This window comes from Loxodonta africana, assembly GCF_030014295.1.
Source record: "Loxodonta africana isolate mLoxAfr1 chromosome 26 unlocalized genomic scaffold, mLoxAfr1.hap2 SUPER_26_unloc_2, whole genome shotgun sequence".
Lineage (NCBI taxonomy): Eukaryota > Metazoa > Chordata > Mammalia > Proboscidea > Elephantidae > Loxodonta > Loxodonta africana.
In genome coordinates, this window is record NW_026974841.1 from 1,250,010 (window position 1) to 1,268,635 (window position 18,626).

Genomic DNA, 18,626 nt, shown 5'->3' on the forward strand with positions numbered 1-18,626 from the left:
AACGGAGATTCCCGGAGCAAGAATAGGCCCGAAAAGAGTCCCGCAGGCCAGAATAGGCCCGAACGGAGAGTCCCGCAGGCCAGAGTAGGGCGGAACAGAGATTCCTGCAGGCAAGCATAGGCCCGAACAGAGTCCCGCAGGCCCGAACAGGCCAGAACGGAGATTCCCGGAGGCAAGAATAGGCAAGAATAGAGGAGCCCCAGAGGCAAGAATAGGCCCGAGTAAAGTCCCGCTCCAGAGAATAGGCCCGAACGGAGAGTCCCGCAGGCCAACATAGGCCCGAACGGTCATTCCCGCAGGCAAGCATAGGCCCGAACAGAGTCCAGCAGGCCAGCATAGGCCCGAACGGAGATTCCCGGACCAAGAATAGACCCGAACGGTGTCCCGAAGGCAAAATGAGGCCCGAGTAGAGGAGCCGTGCAGGCAAGAAGACGCCCGAACACTGTCCGGCAAGCAAGAATAAGCCCAAACGCAGAATCCTGCAGGCAAGAACGGGCCTGAGCAGAGTCCCACTGGCAAGAATAAGCACGAATAGAAGAGGCCCCTAGGCAAGAATAGGCCCGAGTAGAGTCCCGCTCCCAAGATTAGGCCTGAACGGAGAGTCCCGCAGGCCAGAAACGACCAAACAGAGGGTCCCGCGGGCGAGAATAGGCCCGAAGAGATGTCCTGCAGGCGAGAATACGCCCAAACTGAGAATCCCACAGGTCAGCATAACCCTGAAAGTGGATTCCTGCAGGCAAGCATACGCCCAAACAGAGTCCCACAAGCCAGAATAGGACCGAACGGAGTTTTCTGGGGGCAACAATAGGCCTGGACAGAGTCCCGCAGGCAAAAATAGGCCCGAGTAGAGGGGCTGTGCAGGCAAGAAGAGGCCCGAACAGAGTCCTGCAGGCAAGAATAGGCCCAAACGAAGAGCCCCGCTGGCAAGAAGAGACCCGAACAGAGTCCCGCAGGCCAGAAAAGCCCGAACAGAGGGTCTCGAAGGCGAGAATGGGCCCGAACGAGGGTCCCGCAGACCACGATAGGAGCGAACGGAGAGTCTCGCAGGCCAGAATAGGCCCGAATAGAGTCCCGCAGGGAAGGACAGGCCTGAATAGAGGAGCCCCGCACACACTATCAGGCCTGAATAGCGGAGCCCCGCATGCACGAACAGGCCCAAGTAGAGGAGCCCTGCATGCACCAACAGGCCCGAGTAGCGGAGCCCCGCACGCACAATCAGGCCTGAGTAGCGGAGCTCCGCATGCTAGAACAGGACCGAATATCGGAGCTCCGTAAGCACAAAAGGCTGGAATAGAGCAGCCCCGCATGCAACAGGAGACCCCAAAGGAGACTCCCAGAGGCTAGATTAGGTCCGAACGGAGAGTTTTGCAGGTCAGAATTGTCCCGAACGGAGAGTTGCGCAGGTGAGAATAGTCCCGAACGGAGAGTTGCGCAGGCGAGAATAGGCCCAAAGGAAAGTCCCGCAGGCGAGAGAATATGCCCAAATTGAGAATACCGCAGGCCAGCATACGCCTGAACGGAGATTCCCGTAGGCAAGCATAGGCCCAAACAGAGTCCCGCAGGCCAGAATAGGCCCCAACGGAGAGTCCTGCAGGCCACAATAGGCCGGAACAGAGATTCCTGCAGGCAAGCATAGGCCCAAACAGAGTCCCGCAGGCCAGAATAGGCCCGAACGGAGTCCCGCAGGCCAGGGTATGCCCGAACGGAGATTTCCGGAGCAAGGATAGGCCCGAACAGAGTCCCGCGGGCAAGAATAGGCCCGAGTAGAGCAGCCATGCAGGCAAGATGAGGCACGAACAGAGTCCCGCTGGCAAGAGTAGCCCTGAACGGAGAACCCTCAGGCAAGAATAGGCTCAAAAGGAGAGTCCCGCAGACAAGAATAGGCCCGAACAGAATCCCAGAGGCAAGAATAGAGGAGCCCCGTAGGCAAGAGTAGGCCCGACTAAAGTCCCGCTCCAGAGAATAGGCCCGAACGGAGAGTCCCGTAGATGAAAAAGGCCTGAACAGAGAGCCCCGCAGGCAGGCATGGGCCCGAACAGAGTCCCACAGGCCAGAATAGTCCCGAACAGAGATTCCCGGAGCAAGAATAGTCCCGAACAGAGATTCCCGGAGCAAGAATAGCCCCGAACAGAATTCCGCAGGCCAGAATAGACCAGAACGGGGATTTCCGAAAGCAACCAAAGGCCCGAACAGAGTCCCGCAGGCCAGCATACGCCTGAACGGAGATTGCCGAAGGGAAGCCTAGGCCCCAACGAAGAGTCCCGCAGGCCAGAATAGGCCCGAACGGAGATTGTCGGAGGCAAGAATAGGCCCCAATAGAGTCCCACAGGCAAAAATAGGCCCGAGTAGAGGAGCCGTGCAGGCAAGAAGAGGCCCGAACAGAGTCCCGCAGGCAAGGATACGCCCAAATGGAGAGTCCCGCAGGCAAGAATAGGCCCGAACGGAGAGACCCGCAGGCCAGCATACGCCTGAATGGAGATTCCCGCCGGCAAGCATCGGCCCAAACAGAGTCCTGCAGGCCAGAATAGGCCCGAACGGAGAGTCCTGCAGGCCAGAATAGGCCAGAACAGAGATTCCTGCAGGCAAGCATAGGCTCCAACAGAGTCCCGCAAGCCAGGGTACGCCCGAACGGAGATTCCCGGAGCAAGAATAGGCCCGAAAAGAGTCCCGCAGGCCAGAATAGGCCCGAACGGAGAGTTTCGCAGGCCAGAGTAGGGCGGAACAGAGATTCCTGCAGGCAAGCATCGGACCGAACACAGTCCCGCAGGCCCGAACAGGCCAGAACGGAGATTCCCAGACGCAAGAATAGGCCCGAACGGAGAGTCCCGCACGCCAGAATAGGCCCGAACGGAGATTGTCGGAGGCAAGAATAGGCCCCAATAGAGTCCCACAGGCAAAAATAGGCCCGAGTAGAGGAGCCGTGCAGGCAAGAAGAGGCCCGAACAGAGTCCCGCAGGCAAGGATACGCCCAAATGGAGAGTCCCGCAGGCAAGAATAGGCCCGAACGAAGAGACCCGCAGGCCAGCATACGCCTGAACGGAGGTTCCCGCAGGCAAGCATAGGCCCAAACAGAGTCTTGCAGGCCAGAATAGGCCCGAACGGAGAGTCCTGCAGGCCAGAATAGGCCAGAATAGAGATTCCTGCAGGCAAGCATAGGCTCCAACAGAGTCCCGCAAGCCAGGGTACGCCCGAACAGAGATTCCCGGGGCAAGAATAGGCCCGAAAAGAGTCCCGCAGGCCAGAATAGGCCCGAACGGAGGGTCCCGCAGGCCAGAGTAGGGCAGAACAGAGATTCCTGCAGGCAAGCATAGGCCCGAACAGAGTCCAGCAGGCCAGCATAGGCCCGAACAGAGATTCCCGGACCAAGAATAGACCCGAACGGTGTCCCGAAGGCAAAATGAGGCCCGAGTAGAGGAGTCGTGCAGGCAAGAAGACGCCCGAACACTGTCCGGCAAGCAAGAATAAGCCCGAACGCAGAATACTGCAGGCAAGAACGGGCCTGAGCAGAGTCCCACTGGCAAGAATAAGCACGAATAGAAGAGGCCCCTAGGCAAGAATAGGCCCGAGTAGAGTCCCGCTCCCAAGATTAGGCCTGAACGGAGAGTCCCGCAGGCCAGAAACGACCAAACAGAGGGTCCCGCGGGCGAGAATAGGCCCGAAGAGATGTCCTGCAGGCGAGAATACGCCCAAACTGAGAATCCCACAGGTCAGCATAACCCTGAAAGTGGATTCCTGCAGGCAAGCATACGCCCGAATAGAGTCCCACAAGCCAGAATAGGACCGAACGGAGTTTTCTGGGGGCAACAATAGGCCTGGACAGAGTCCCGCAGGCAAAAAGAGGCCCGAGTAGAGGGGCTGTGCAGGCAAGAAGAGGCCCGAACAGAGTCCTGCAGGCAAGAATAGGCCCAAACGAAGAGCCCCGCTGGCAAGAAGAGACCCGAACAGAGTCCCGAAGGCCAGAAAGGCCCGAACGGAGAGTTCCCCAGGTGAGAATAGGCCCGAACGGAGAGTCCCGCAGGCCACAATAGGCCCGAATAGAGGAGCCCTTAGGCAAAAATAGGCCCGAATAGAGACCCGCTCACAAGAATAGGCCCAAACGAAGAGCCCCGCTGGCAAGAAGAGACCCGAACAGAGTCCCGCAGGCCAGAAAAGCCCGAACAGAGGGTCTCGAAGGCGAGAATGGGCCCGAACGAGGGTCCCGCAGACCACGATAGGAGCGAACGGAGAGTCTCGCAGGCCAGAATAGGCCCGAACAGAATCCCGCAGGGAAGTATAGGCCCGAACGGAGATTCCCGGACCAAGAATAGACCCGAACGGTGTCCCGAAGGCAAAATGAGGCCCGAGTAGTGGAGCCGTGCAGGCAAGAAGACGCCCGAACACTGTCCGGCAAGCAAGAATAAGCCCGAACGCAGAATCCTGCAGGCAAGAACGGGCCTGAACAGAGTCCCACTGGCAAGAAGAAGCACGAATAGAAGAGGCCCCTAGGCAAGAATAGGCCCGAGTAGAGTCCAGCTCCCAAGATTAAGCCCGAACGGAGAGTCCCGCAGGCCAGAAACGACCGAACGGAGGGTCCCGCGGGCCAGAAAAGCCCGAACAGAGGGTCTCGAAGGCGAGAATGGGTCCGAACGAGGGTCCCGCAGATCACGATAGGGGCGAACGGAGAGTCTCGCAGGCCAGAATAGGCCCAAACAGAGTCCCGCAGGGAAGAATAGGCCCGAATAGAGTCCCGCAGGGAAGGACAGGCCTGAATAGAGGAGCCCCGCATACACTATCAGGCCTGAATAGCGGAGCCCCGCATGCACGAACAGGCCCGAGTAGCAGAGCCCTGCAAGCACCAACAGGCCCGAGTAGCGGAGCCCCGCACGCACAATCAGGCCTGAGTAGCGGAGCTCCGCATGCTAGAACAGGACCGAATATCGGAGCTCCGTAAGCACAAAAGGCTGGAATAGAGCAGCCCCGCACACAACAGGAGACCCCAAAGGAGACTCCCAGAGGCTAGATTAGGTCCGAACGGAGAGTTTTGCAGGTCAGAATTGTCCCGAACGGAGAGTTGCGCAGGTGAGAATAGTCCCGAACGGAGAGTTGCGCAGGCGAGAATAGGCCCAAAGGAAAGTCCCGCAGGCGAGAGAATATGCCCAAATTGAGAATACCGCAGGCCAGCATACGCCTGAACGGAGATTCCCGTAGGCAAGCATAGGCCCAAACAGAGTCCCGCAGGCCAGAATAGGCCCCAACGGAGAGTCCTGCAGGCCACAATAGGCCGGAACAGAGATTCCTGCAGGCAAGCATAGGCCCAAACAGAGTCCCGCAGGCCAGAATAGGCCCGAACGGAGTCCCGCAGGCCAGGGTATGCCCGAACGGAGATTCCCGGAGCAAGGATAGGCCCGAACAGAGTCCCGCGGGCAAGAATAGGCCCGAGTAGAGCAGCCATGCAGGCAAGATGAGGCACGAACGAGTCCCGCTGGCAAGAGTAGCCCTGAACGGAGAACCCTCAGGCAAGAATAGGCTCAAAAGGAGAGTCCCGCAGACAAGAATAGGCCCGAACAGAATCCCAGAGGCAAGAATAGAGGAGCCCCGTAGGCAAGAGTAGGCCCGACTAAAGTCCCGCTCCAGAGAATAGGCCCGAACGGAGAGTCCCGTAGATGAAAAAGGCCTGAACAGAGAGCCCCGCAGGCAGGCATGGGCCCGAACAGAGTCCCACAGGCCAGAATAGTCCCGAACAGAGATTCCCGGAGCAAGAATAGTCCCGAACAGAGATTCCCGGAGCAAGAATAGTCCCGAACAGAGATTCCCGGAGCAAGAATAGCCCCGAACAGAATTCCGCAGGCCAGAATAGACCAGAACGGGGATTTCCGAAAGCAACCAAAGGCCCGAACAGAGTCCCGCAGGCCAGCATACGCCTGAACGGAGATTGCCGAAGGGAAGCATAGGCCCAAAAGAAGAGTCCCGCAGGCCAGAATAGGCCCGAACGGAGATTGTCGGAGGCAGGAAAGGCGCCATCAGAGTCCCACAGGCAAAAATAGGCCCGAGTAGAGGAGCCGTGCAGGCAAGAAGAGGCCCGAACAGAGTCCCGCAGGCAAGGATACGCCCAAATGGAGAGTCCCGCAGGCAAGAATAGGCCCGAACGGAGAGACCCGCAGGCCAGCATACGCCTGAACGGAGATTCCCGCAGGCAAGCATAGGCCCAAACAGAGTCCTGCAGGCCACAATAGGCAAGAATAGAGATTCCTGCAGGCAAGCATAGGCCCGAACAGAGTCCCGCAAGCCAGGGTACGCCCGAACGGAGATTCCCGGAGCAAGCATAGGCCCGAACAGAGTCCCGCAGGCCCGAACAGGCCAGAACGGAGATTCCCGGAGGTAAGAATAGACAAGAATAGAGGAGCCCCGGAGGCAAGAATAGGCCCGAGTAAAGTCCCGCTCCAGAGAATAGGCCCGAACGGAGAGTCCCGGAGGCCAGAAAGGTCCGAACGGAGAGTCCCGCAGGCCAACATAGGCCCGAACGGTCATTCGCGCAGGCAAGCATAGGCCCGAACAGAGTCCAGCAGGCCAGCATAGGCCCAAACGGAGATTCCCGGACCAAGAATAGACCCGAACGGTGTCCCGAAGGCAAAATGAGGCCCGAGTAGTGGAGCCGTGCAGGCAAGAAGACGCCCGAACACTGTCCGGCAAGCAAGAATAAGCCCGAACGCAGAATCCTGCAGGCAAGAACGGGCCTGAGCAGAGTCCCACTGGCAAGAAGAAGCACGAATAGAAGAGGCCCCTAGGCAAGAATAGGCCCGAGTGGAGTCCCGCTCCCGCTCCCAAGATTAGGCCCGAACGGAGGGTCCCGCGGGCGAGAATAGGCCCGAAGAGATGTCCTGCAGGCGAGAATACGCCCAAACTGAGAATCCCACAGGTCAGCATAACCCTGAAAGGAGATTCCCGCAGGCAAGCATAGGCCCAAACAGGGTCCCACAAGACAAAATAGGACCGAACGGAGTTTTCCGGGGGCAACAATAGGCCTGGACAGAGTCCCGCAGGCAAAAAGAGGCCCGAGTAGAGGGGCTGTGCAGGCAAGAAGAGGCCCGAACAGAGTCCTGCAGGCAAGAATAGGCCCAAACGAAGAGCCCCGCTGGCAAGAAGAGACCCGAACAGAGTCCCGAAGGCCAGAAAGGCCCGAACGGAGAGTTCCCCAGGTGAGAATAGGCCCGAACGGAGAGTCCCGCAGGCCAGAATAGGCCCGAATAGAGGAGCCCTTAGGCAAAAATAGGCCCGAATACAGACCCGCTCACAAGAATAGGCCCGAACGGAGAGTCCCGCAGGCCAGAAAAGCCCGAACAGAGGGTCTCGTTGCGAGACTGGGCCCGAAAGAGGGTCCCACAGACCACGATAGGAGCGAACGGAGAGTCTCGCAGGTCAGAATAGGCCCGAACAGAGTCCCGCAGGGAAGTATAGGCCCGAATAGAGTCCCTCAGGGAAGCAGAGGCCTGAATAGAGGAGCGCCGCACACACTATCAGGCCTGAATAGCGGAGCCCCGCACGCACGAACAGGCCCGAGTAGCAGAGCCCTGCAAGCACGAACAGACCCGAGTAGCGGAGCCCCGCATGCACGAACAGGCCCAAGTAGTTTAGCCCCGCATGCACCAACAGGCCCGAGTAGCGGAGCCCCGCACGCACAATCAGGCCTGAGTAGCGGAGCTCCACATGCTAGAACAGGACCGAATATCGGAGCTCCGTAAGCACAAAAGGCTGGAATAGAGCAGCCCCGCACGCAACAGGAGACCCCAAAGGAGACTCCCAGAGGCTAGATTAGGTCCGAACGGAGAGTTTTGCAGGTCAGAATTGTCCCGAACGGAGAGTTGCGCAGGTGAGAATAGTCCCGAACGGAGAGTTGCGCAGGCGAGAATAGGCCCAAAGGAAAGTCCCGCAGGCGAGAGAATATGCCCAAATTGAGAATACCGCAGGCCAGCATACGCCTGAACGGAGATTCCCGTAGGCAAGCATAGGCCCAAACAGAGTCCCGCAGGCCAGAATAGGCCCTAACTGAGAGTCCTGCAGGCCACAATAGGCCGGAACAGAGATTCCTCCATGCAAGCATAGGACCAAACAGAGTTCCGCAGGCCAGAATAGGCCCGAACGGAGTCCCGCAGGCCAGGGTATGCCCGAACGGAGATTCCCGGAGCAAGGATAGGCCCGAACAGAGTCCCGCGGGCAAGAATAGGCCCGAGTAGAGCAGCCATGCAGGCAAGATGAGGCACGAACAGAGTCCCGCTGGCAAGAGTAGCCCTGAACGGAGAACCCTCAGGCAAGAATAGGCTCAAAAGGAGAGTTCCGCAGACAAGAATAGGCCCAAACAGAATCCCAGAGGCAAGAATAGAGGAGCCCCGTAGGCAAGAGTAGGCCCGACTAAAGTCCCGCTCCAGAGAATAGGCCCAAACGGAGAGTCCCGTAGATGAAAAAGGCCTGAACAGAGAGCCCCGCAGGCAGGCATGGGCCCGAACAGAGTCCCACAGGCCAGAATAGTCCCGAACAGAGATTCCCGGAGCAAGAATAGTCCCGAACAGAGATTCCCGGAGCAAGAATAGCCCCGAACAGAATTCCGCAGGCCAGAATAGACCAGAACGGAGATTTCCGAAAACAACCAAAGGCCCGAACAGAGTCCCGCAGGCCAGCATACGCCTGAACGGAGATTGCCGAAGGGAAGCCTAGGCCCCAACGAAGAGTCCCGCAGGCCAGAATAGGCCCGCACGGAGATTGTCGGAGGCAAGAATAGGCCCCAATAGAGTCCCACAGGCAAAAATAGGCCCGAGTAGAGGAGCCGTGCAGGCAAGAAGAGGCCCGAACAGAGTCCCGCAGGCAAGGATACGCCCAAATGGAGAGTCCCGCAGGCAAGAATAGGCCCGAACGGAGAGACCCGCAGGCCAGCATACGCCTGAACGGAGATTCCCGCAGGCAAGCATAGGCCCAAACAGAGTCCTGCAGGCCAGAATAGGCCCGAACGGAGATTCCCGCAGGCCAGAGTAGGGCGGAACAGAGATTCCTGCAGGCAAGCATAGGCCCGAACAGAGTCCCGCAGGCCCGAACAGGCCAGAACGGAGATTCCCGGAGGCAAGAATAGGCAAGAATAGAGGAGCCCCGGAGGCAAGAATAGGCCCGAGTAAAGTCCCGCTCCAGAGAATAGGCCCGAACGGAGAGTCCCGCAGGCCAACATAGGCCCGAACGGTCATTCCCGCAGGCAAGCATAGGCCCGAACAGAGTCCAGCAGGCCAGCATAGGCCCGAACGGAGATTCCCGGACCAAGAATAGACCCGAACGGTGTCCCGAAGGCAAAATGAGGCCCGAGTAGAGGAGCCGTGCAGGCAAGAAGACGCCCGAACACTGTCCGGCAAGCAAGAATAAGCCCAAACGCAGAATCCTGCAGGCAAGAACGGGCCTGAGCAGAGTCCCACTGGCAAGAATAAGCACGAATAGAAGAGGCCCCTAGGCAAGAATAGGCCCGAGTAGAGTCCCGCTCCCAAGATTAGGCCTGAACGGAGAGTCCCGCAGGCCAGAAACGACCGAACAGAGGGTCCCGCGGCCGAGAATAGGCCCGAAGAGATGTCCTGCAGGCGAGAATACGCCCAAACTGAGAATCCCACAGGTCAGCATAACCCTGAAAGTGGATTCCTGCAGGCAAGCATACGCCCGAACAGAGTCCCACAAGCCAGAATAGGACCGAACGGAGTTTTCTGGGGGCAACAATAGGCCTGGACAGAGTCCCGCAGGCAAAAATAGGCCCGAGTAGAGGGGCTGTGCAGGCAAGAAGAGGCCCGAACAGAGTCCTGCAGGCAAGAATAGGCCCAAACGAAGAGCCCCGCTGGCAAGAAGAGACCCGAACAGAGTCCCGAAGGCCAGAAAGGCCCGAACGGAGAGTTCCCCAGGTGAGAATAGGCCCGAACGGAGAGTCCCGCAGGCCACAATAGGCCCGAATAGAGGAGCCCTTAGGCAAAAATAGGCCCGAATAGAGACCCGCTCACAAGAATAGGCCCGAACGGAGAGTCCCGCAGGCCAGAAAAGCCCGAACAGAGGGTCTCGAAGGCGAGAATGGGCCCGAACGAGGGTCCCGCAGACCACGATAGGAGCGAACGGAGAGTCTCGCAGGCCAGAATAGGCCCGAATAGAGTCCCGCAGGGAAGGACAGGCCTGAATAGAGGAGCCCCGCACACACTATCAGGCCTGAATAGCGGAGCCCCGCATGCACGAACAGGCCCAAGTAGTGGAGCCCTGCATGCACCAACAGGCCCGAGTAGCGGAGCCCCGCACGCACAATCAGGCCTGAGTAGCGGAGCTCCACATGCTAGAACAGGACCGAATATCGGAGCTCCGTAAGCACAAAAGGCTGGAATAGAGCAGCCCCGCACGCAACAGGAGACCCCAAAGGAGACTCCCAGAGGCTAGATTAGGTCCGAACGGAGAGTTTTGCAGGTCAGAATTGTCCCGAACGGAGAGTTGCGCAGGTGAGAATAGTCCCGAACGGAGAGTTGCGCAGGCGAGAATAGGCCCAAAGGAAAGTCCCGCAGGCGAGAGAATATGCCCAAATTGAGAATACCGCAGGCCAGCATACGCCTGAACGGAGATTCCCGTAGGCAAGCATAGGCCCAAACAGAGTCCCGCAGGCCAGAATAGGCCCCAACGGAGAGTCCTGCAGGCCACAATAGGCCGGAACAGAGATTCCTGCAGGCAAGCATAGGCCCAAACAGAGTCCCGCAGGCCAGAATAGGCCCGAACGGAGTCCCGCAGGCCAGGGTATGCCCGAACGGAGATTCCCGGAGCAAGGATAGGCCCGAACAGAGTCCCGCGGGCAAGAATAGGCCCGAGTAGAGCAGCCATGCAGGCAAGATGAGGCACGAACAGAGTCCCGCTGGCAAGAGTAGCCCTGAACGGAGAACCCTCAGGCAAGAATAGGCTCAAAAGGAGAGTCCCGCAGACAAGAATAGGCCCGAACAGAATCCCAGAGGCAAGAATAGAGGAGCCCCGTAGGCAAGAGTAGGCCCGACTAAAGTCCCGCTCCAGAGAATAGGCCCGAACGGAGAGTCCCGTAGATGAAAAAGGCCTGAACAGAGAGCCCCGCAGGCAAGCATAGACCCAAACAGAGTCCTGCAGGCCAGAATAGGCCCGAACGGAGAGTCCTGCAGGCCAGAATAGGCCAGAATAGAGATTCCTGCAGGCAAACATAGGCTCCAACAGAGTCCCGCAAGCCAGGGTACGCCCGAACGGAGATTCCCGGAGCAAGAATAGGCCCGAAAAGAGTCCCGCAGGCCAGAATAGGCCCGAACGGAGAGTCCCGCAGGCCAGAGTAGGGCGGAACAGAGATTCCTGCAGGCAAGCATAGGCCCGAACAGAGTCCCGCAGGCCCGAACAGGCCAGAACGGAGATTCCCGGAGGCAAGAATAGGCAAGAATAGAGGAGCCCCGGAGGCAAGAATAGGCCCGAGTAAAGTCCCGCTCCAGAGAATAGGCCCGAACGGAGAGTCCCGCAGGCCAACATAGGCCCGAACGGTCATTCCCGCAGGCAAGCATAGGCCCGAACAGAGTCCAGCAGGCCAGCATAGGCCCGAACGGAGATTCCCGGACCAAGAATAGACCCGAACGGTGTCCCGAAGGCAAAATGAGGCCCGAGTAGAGGAGCCGTGCAGGCAAGAAGACGCCCGAACACTGTCCGGCAAGCAAGAATAAGCCCAAACGCAGAATCCTGCAGGCAAGAACGGGCCTGAGCAGAGTCCCACTGGCAAGAATAAGCACGAATAGAAGAGGCCCCTAGGCAAGAATAGGCCCGAGTAGAGTCCCGCTCCCAAGATTAGGCCTGAACGGAGAGTCCCGCAGGCCAGAAACGACCAAACAGAGGGTCCCGCGGGCGAGAATAGGCCCGAAGAGATGTCCTGCAGGCGAGAATACGCCCAAACTGAGAATCCCACAAGTCAGCATAACCCTGAAAGTGGATTCCTGCAGGCAAGCATACGCCCGAACAGAGTCCCACAAGCCAGAATAGGACCGAACGGAGTTTTCTGGGGGCAACAATAGGCCTGGACAGAGTCCCGCAGGCAAAAAGAGGCCCGAGTAGAGGGGCTGTGCAGGCAAGAAGAGGCCCGAACAGAGTCCTGCAGGCAAGAATAGGCCCAAACGAAGAGCCCCGCTGGCAAGAAGAGACCCGAACAGAGTCCCGAAGGCCAGAAAGGCCCGAACGGAGAGTTCCCCAGGTGAGAATAGGCCCGAACGGAGAGTCCCGCAGGCCAGAATAGGCCCGAATAGAGGAGCCCTTAGGCAAAAATAGGCCCGAATACAGACCCGCTCACAAGAATAGGCCCGAACGGAGAGTCCCGCAGGCCAGAAAAGCCCGAACAGAGGGTCTCGTTGCGAGACTGGGCCCGAAAGAGGGTCCCACAGACCACGATAGGAGCGAACGGAGAGTCTCGCAGGTCAGAATAGGCCCGAACAGAGTCCCGCAGGGAAGTATAGGCCCGAATAGAGTCCCGCAGGGAAGCAGAGGCCTGAATAGAGGAGCGCCGCACACACTATCAGGCCTGAATAGCGGAGCCCCGCACGCACGAACAGGCCCGAGTAGCAGAGCCCTGCAAGCACGAACAGACCCGAGTAGCGGAGCCCCGCATGCACGAACAGGCCCAAGTAGTTTAGCCCCGCATGCACCAACAGGCCCGAGTAGCGGAGCCCCGCACGCACAATCAGGCCTGAGTAGCGGAGCTCCACATGCTAGAACAGGACCGAATATCGGAGCTCCGTAAGCACAAAAGGCTGGAATAGAGCAGCCCCGCACGCAACAGGAGACCCCAAAGGAGACTCCCAGAGGCTAGATTAGGTCCGAACGGAGAGTTTTGCAGGTCAGAATTGTCCCGAACGGAGAGTTGCGCAGGTGAGAATAGTCCCGAACGGAGAGTTGTGCAGGCGAGAATAGGCCCAAAGGAAAGTCCCGCAGGCGAGAGAATATGCCCAAATTGAGAATACCGCAGGCCAGCATACGCCTGAACGGAGATTCCCGTAGGCAAGCATAGGCCCAAACAGAGTCTCGCAGGCCAGAATAGGCCCTAACTGAGAGTCCTGCAGGCCACAATAGGCCGGAACAGAGATTCCTCCATGCAAGCATAGGACCAAACAGAGTTCCGCAGGCCAGAATAGGCCCGAACGGAGTCCCGCAGGCCAGGGTATGCCCGAACGGAGATTCCCGGAGCAAGGATAGGCCCGAACAGAGTCCCGCGGGCAAGAATAGGCCCGAGTAGAGCAGCCATGCAGGCAAGATGAGGCACGAACAGAGTCCCGCTGGCAAGAGTAGCCCTGAACGGAGAACCCTCAGGCAAGAATAGGCTCAAAAGGAGAGTCCCGCAGACAAGAATAGGCCCAAACAGAATCCCAGAGGCAAGAATAGAGGAGCCCCGTAGGCAAGAGTAGGCCCGACTAAAGTCCCGCTCCAGAGAATAGGCCCGAACGGAGAGTCCCGTAGATGAAAAAGGCCTGAACAGAGAGCCCCGCAGGCAGGCATGGGCCCAAACAGAGTCCCACAGGCCAGAATAGTCCCGAACAGAGATTCCCGGAGCAAGAATAGTCCCGAACAGAGATTCCCGGAGCAAGAATAGCCCCGAACAGAATTCCGCAGGCCAGAATAGACCAGAACGGGGATTTCCGAAAGCAACCAAAGGCCCGAACAGAGTCCCGCAGGCCAGCATACGCCTGAACGGAGATTGCCGAAGGGAAGCCTAGGCCCCAACGAAGAGTCCCGCAGGCCAGAATAGGCCCGCACGGAGATTGTCGGAGGCAAGAATAGGCCCCAATAGAGTCCCACAGGCAAAAATAGGCCCGAGTAGAGGAGCCGTGCAGGCAAGAAGAGGCCCGAACAGAGTCCCGCAGGCAAGGATACGCCCAAATGGAGAGTCCCGCAGGCAAGAATAGGCCCGAACGGAGAGACCCGCAGGCCAGCATACGCCTGAACGGAGATTCCCGCAGGCAAGCATAGGCCCAAACAGAGTCCTGCAGGCCAGAATAGGCCCGAACGGAGAGTCCTGCAGGCCAGAATAGGCCAGAATAGAGATTCCTGCAGGCAAGCATAGGCTCCAACAGAGTCCCGCAAGCCAGGGTACGCCCGAACGGAGATTCCCGGAGCAAGAATAGGCCCGAAAAGAGTCCCGCAGGCCAGAATAGGCCCGAACGGAGAGTCCCGCAGGCCAGAGTAGGGCGGAACAGAGATTCCTGCAGGCAAGCATAGGCCCGAACAGAGTCCCGCAGGCCCGAACAGGCCAGAACGGAGATTCCCGGAGGCAAGAATAGGCAAGAATAGAGGAGCCCCGGAGGCAAGAATAGGCCCGAGTAAAGTCCCGCTCCAGAGAATAGGCCCGAACGGAGAGTCCCGCAGGCCAACATAGGCCCGAACGGTCATTCCCGCAGGCAAGCATAGGCCCGAACAGAGTCCAGCAGGCCAGCATAGGCCCGAACGGAGATTCCCGGACCAAGAATAGACCCGAACGGTGTCCCGAAGGCAAAATGAGGCCCGAGTAGAGGAGCCGTGCAGGCAAGAAGACGCCCGAACACTGTCCGGCAAGCAAGAATAAGCCCAAACGCAGAATCCTGCAGGCAAGAACGGGCCTGAGCAGAGTCCCACTGGCAAGAATAAGCACGAATAGAAGAGGCCCCTAGGCAAGAATAGGCCCGAGTAGAGTCCCGCTCCCAAGATTAGGCCTGAACGGAGAGTCCCGCAGGCCAGAAACGACCGAACAGAGGGTCCCGCGGGCGAGAATAGGCCCGAAGAGATGTCCTGCAGGCGAGAATACGCCCAAACTGAGAATCCCACAGGTCAGCATAACCCTGAAAGTGGATTCCTGCAGGCAAGCATACGCCCGAACAGAGTCCCACAAGCCAGAATAGGACCGAACGGAGTTTTCTGGGGGCAACAATAGGCCTGGACAGAGTCCCGCAGGCAAAAATAGGCCCGAGTAGAGGGGCTGTGCAGGCAAGAAGAGGCCCGAACAGAGTCCTGCAGGCAAGAATAGGCCCAAACGAAGAGCCCCGCTGGCAAGAAGAGACCCGAACAGAGTCCCGAAGGCCAGAAAGGCCCGAACGGAGAGTTCCCCAGGTGAGAATAGGCCCGAACGGAGAGTCCCGCAGGCCACAATAGGCCCGAATAGAGGAGCCCTTAGGCAAAAATAGGCCCGAATAGAGACCCGCTCACAAGAATAGGCCCGAACGGAGAGTCCCGCAGGCCAGAAAAGCCCGAACAGAGGGTCTCGAAGGCGAGAATGGGCCCGAACGAGGGTCCCGCAGACCACGATAGGAGCGATCGGAGAGTCTCGCAGGCCAGAATAGGCCCGAATAGAGTCCCGCAGGGAAGGACAGGCCTGAATAGAGGAGCCCCGCACACACTATCAGGCCTGAATAGCGGAGCCCCGCATGCACGAACAGGCCCAAGTAGTGGAGCCCTGCATGCACCAACAGGCCCGAGTAGCGGAGCCCCGCACGCACAATCAGGCCTGAGTAGCGGAGCTCCGCATGCTAGAACAGGACCGAATATCGGAGCTCCGTAAGCACAAAAGGCTGGAATAGAGCAGCCCCGCACGCAACAGGAGACCCCAAAGGAGACTCCCAGAGGCTAGATTAGGTCCGAACGGAGAGTTTTGCAGGTCAGAATTGTCCCGAACGGAGAGTTGCGCAGGTGAGAATAGTCCCGAACGGAGAGTTGCGCAGGCGAGAATAGGCCCAAAGGAAAGTCCCGCAGGCGAGAGAATATGCCCAAATTGAGAATACCGCAGGCCAGCATACGCCTGAACGGAGATTCCCGTAGGCAAGCATAGGCCCAAACAGAGTCCCGCAGGCCAGAATAGGCCCCAACGGAGAGTCCTGCAGGCCACAATAGGCCGGAACAGAGATTCCTGCAGGCAAGCATAGGCCCAAACAGAGTCCCGCAGGCCAGAATAGGCCCGAACGGAGTTCCGCAGGCCAGGGAATGCCCGAACGGAGATTCCCGGAGCAAGGATAGGCCCGAACAGAGTCCCGCGGGCAAGAATAGGCCCGAGTAGAGCAGCCATGCAGGCAAGATGAGGCACGAACAGAGTCCCGCTGGCAAGAGTAGCCCTGAACGGAGAACCCTCAGGCAAGAATAGGCTCAAAAGGAGAGTCCCGCAGACAAGAATAGGCCCGAACAGAATCCCAGAGGCAAGAATAGAGGAGCCCCGTAGGCAAGAGTAGGCCCGACTAAAGTCCCGCTCCAGAGAATAGGCCCGAACGGAGAGTCCCGTAGATGAAAAAGGCCTGAACAGAGAGCCCCGCAGGCAGGCATGGGCCCGAACAGAGTCCCACAGGCCAGAATAGTCCCGAACAGAGATTCCCGGAGCAAGAATAGTCCCGAACAGAGATTCCCGGAGCAAGAATAGCCCCGAACAGAATTCCGCAGGCCAGAATAGACCAGAACGGGGATTTCCGAAAGCAACCAAAGGCCCGAACAGAGTCCCGCAGGCCAGCATACGCCTGAACGGAGATTGCCGAAGGGAAGCCTAGGCCCCAACGAAGAGTCCCGCAGGCCAGAATAGGCCCGAACGGAGATTGTCGGAGGCAAGAATAGGCCCCAATAGAGTCCCACAGGCAAAAATAGGCCCGAGTAGAGGAGCCGTGCAGGCAAGAAGAGGCCCGAACAGAGTCCCGCAGGCAAGGATACGCCCAAATGGAGAGTCCCGCAGGCAAGAATAGGCCCGAACGGAGAGACCCGCAGGCCAGCATACGCCTGAACGGAGATTCCCGCAGGCAAGCATAGGCCCAAACAGAGTCCTGCAGGCCAGAATAGGCCCGAACGGAGAGTCCTGCAGGCCAGAATAGGCCAGAATAGAGATTCCTGCAGGCAAGCATAGGCTCCAACAGAGTCCCGCAAGCCAGGGTACGCCCGAACGGAGATTCCCGGAGCAAGAATAGGCCCGAAAAGAGTCCCGCAGGCCAGAATAGGCCCGAACGGAGAGTCCCGCAGGCCAGAGTAGGGCGGAACAGAGATTCCTGCAGGCAAGCATAGGCCCGAACAGAGTCCCGCAGGCCCGAACAGGCCAGAACGGAGATTCCCGGAGGCAAGAATAGGCAAGAATAGAGGAGCCCCGGAGGCAAGAATAGGCCCGAGTAAAGTCCCGCTCCAGAGAATAGGCCCGAACGGAGAGTCCCGCAGGCCAACATAGGCCCGAACGATCATTCCCGCAGGCAAGCATAGGCCCGAACAGAGTCCAGCAGGCCAGCATAGGCCCGAACGGAGATTCCCGGACCAAGAATAGACCCGAACGGTGTCCCGAAGGCAAAATGAGGCCCGAGTAGAGGAGCCGTGCAGGCAAGAAGACGCCCGAACACTGTCCGGCAAGCAAGAATAAGCCCAAACGCAGAATCCTGCAGGCAAGAACGGGCCTGAGCAGAGTCCCACTGGCAAGAATAAGCACGAATAGAAGAGGCCCCTAGGCAAGAATAGGCCCGAGTAGAGTCCCGCTCCCAAGATTAGGCCTGAACGGAGAGTCCCGCAGGCCAGAAACGACCAAACAGAGGGTCCCGCGGGCGAGAATAGGCCCGAAGAGATGTCCTGCAGGCGAGAATACGCCCAAACTGAGAATCCCACAGGTCAGCATAACCCTGAAAGTGGATTCCTGCAGGCAAGCATACGCCCGAACAGAGTCCCACAAGCCAGAATAGGACCGAACGGAGTTTTCTGGGGGCAACAATAGGCCTGGACAGAGTCCCGCAGGCAAAAATAGGCCCGAGTAGAGGGGCTGTGCAGGCAAGAAGAGGCCCGAACAGAGTCCTGCAGGCAAGAATAGGCCCAAACGAAGAGCCCCGCTGGCAAGAAGAGACCCGAACAGAGTCCCGAAGGCCAGAAAGGCCCGAACGGAGAGTTCCCCAGGTGAGAATAGGCCCGAACGGAGAGTCCCGCAGGCCAGAATAGGCCCGAATAGAGGAGCCCTTAGGCAAAAATAGGCCCGAATAGAGACCCGCTCACAAGAATAGGCCCGAACGGAGAGTCCCGCAGGCCAGAAAAGCCCGAACAGAGGGTCTCGAAGGCGAGAATGGGCCCGAACGAGGGTCCCGCAGACCACGATAGGAGCGATCGGAGAGTCTCGCAGGCCAGAATAGGCCCGAATAGAGTCCCGCAGGGAAGGACAGGCCTGAATAGAGGAGCCCCGCACACACTATCAGGCCTGAATAGCGGAGCCCCGCATGCACGAACAGGCCCAAGTAGTGGAGCCCTGCATGCACCAACAGGCCCGAGTAGCGGAGCCCCGCACGCACAATCAGGCCTGAGTAGCGGAGCTCCGCATGCTAGAACAGGACCGAATATCGGAGCTCCGTAAGCACAAAAGGCTGGAATAGAGCAGCCCCGCACGCAACAGGAGACCCCAAAGGAGACTCCCAGAGGCTAGATTAGGTCCGAACGGAGAGTTTTGCAGGTCAGAATTGTCCCGAACGGAGAGTTGCGCAGGTGAGAATAGTCCCGAACGGAGAGTTGCGCAGGCGAGAATAGGCCCAAAGGAAAGTCCCGCAGGCGAGAGAATATGCCCAAATTGAGAATACCGCAGGCCAGCATACGCCTGAACGGAGATTCCCGTAGGCAAGCATAGGCCCAAACAGAGTCCCGCAGGCCAGAATAGGCCC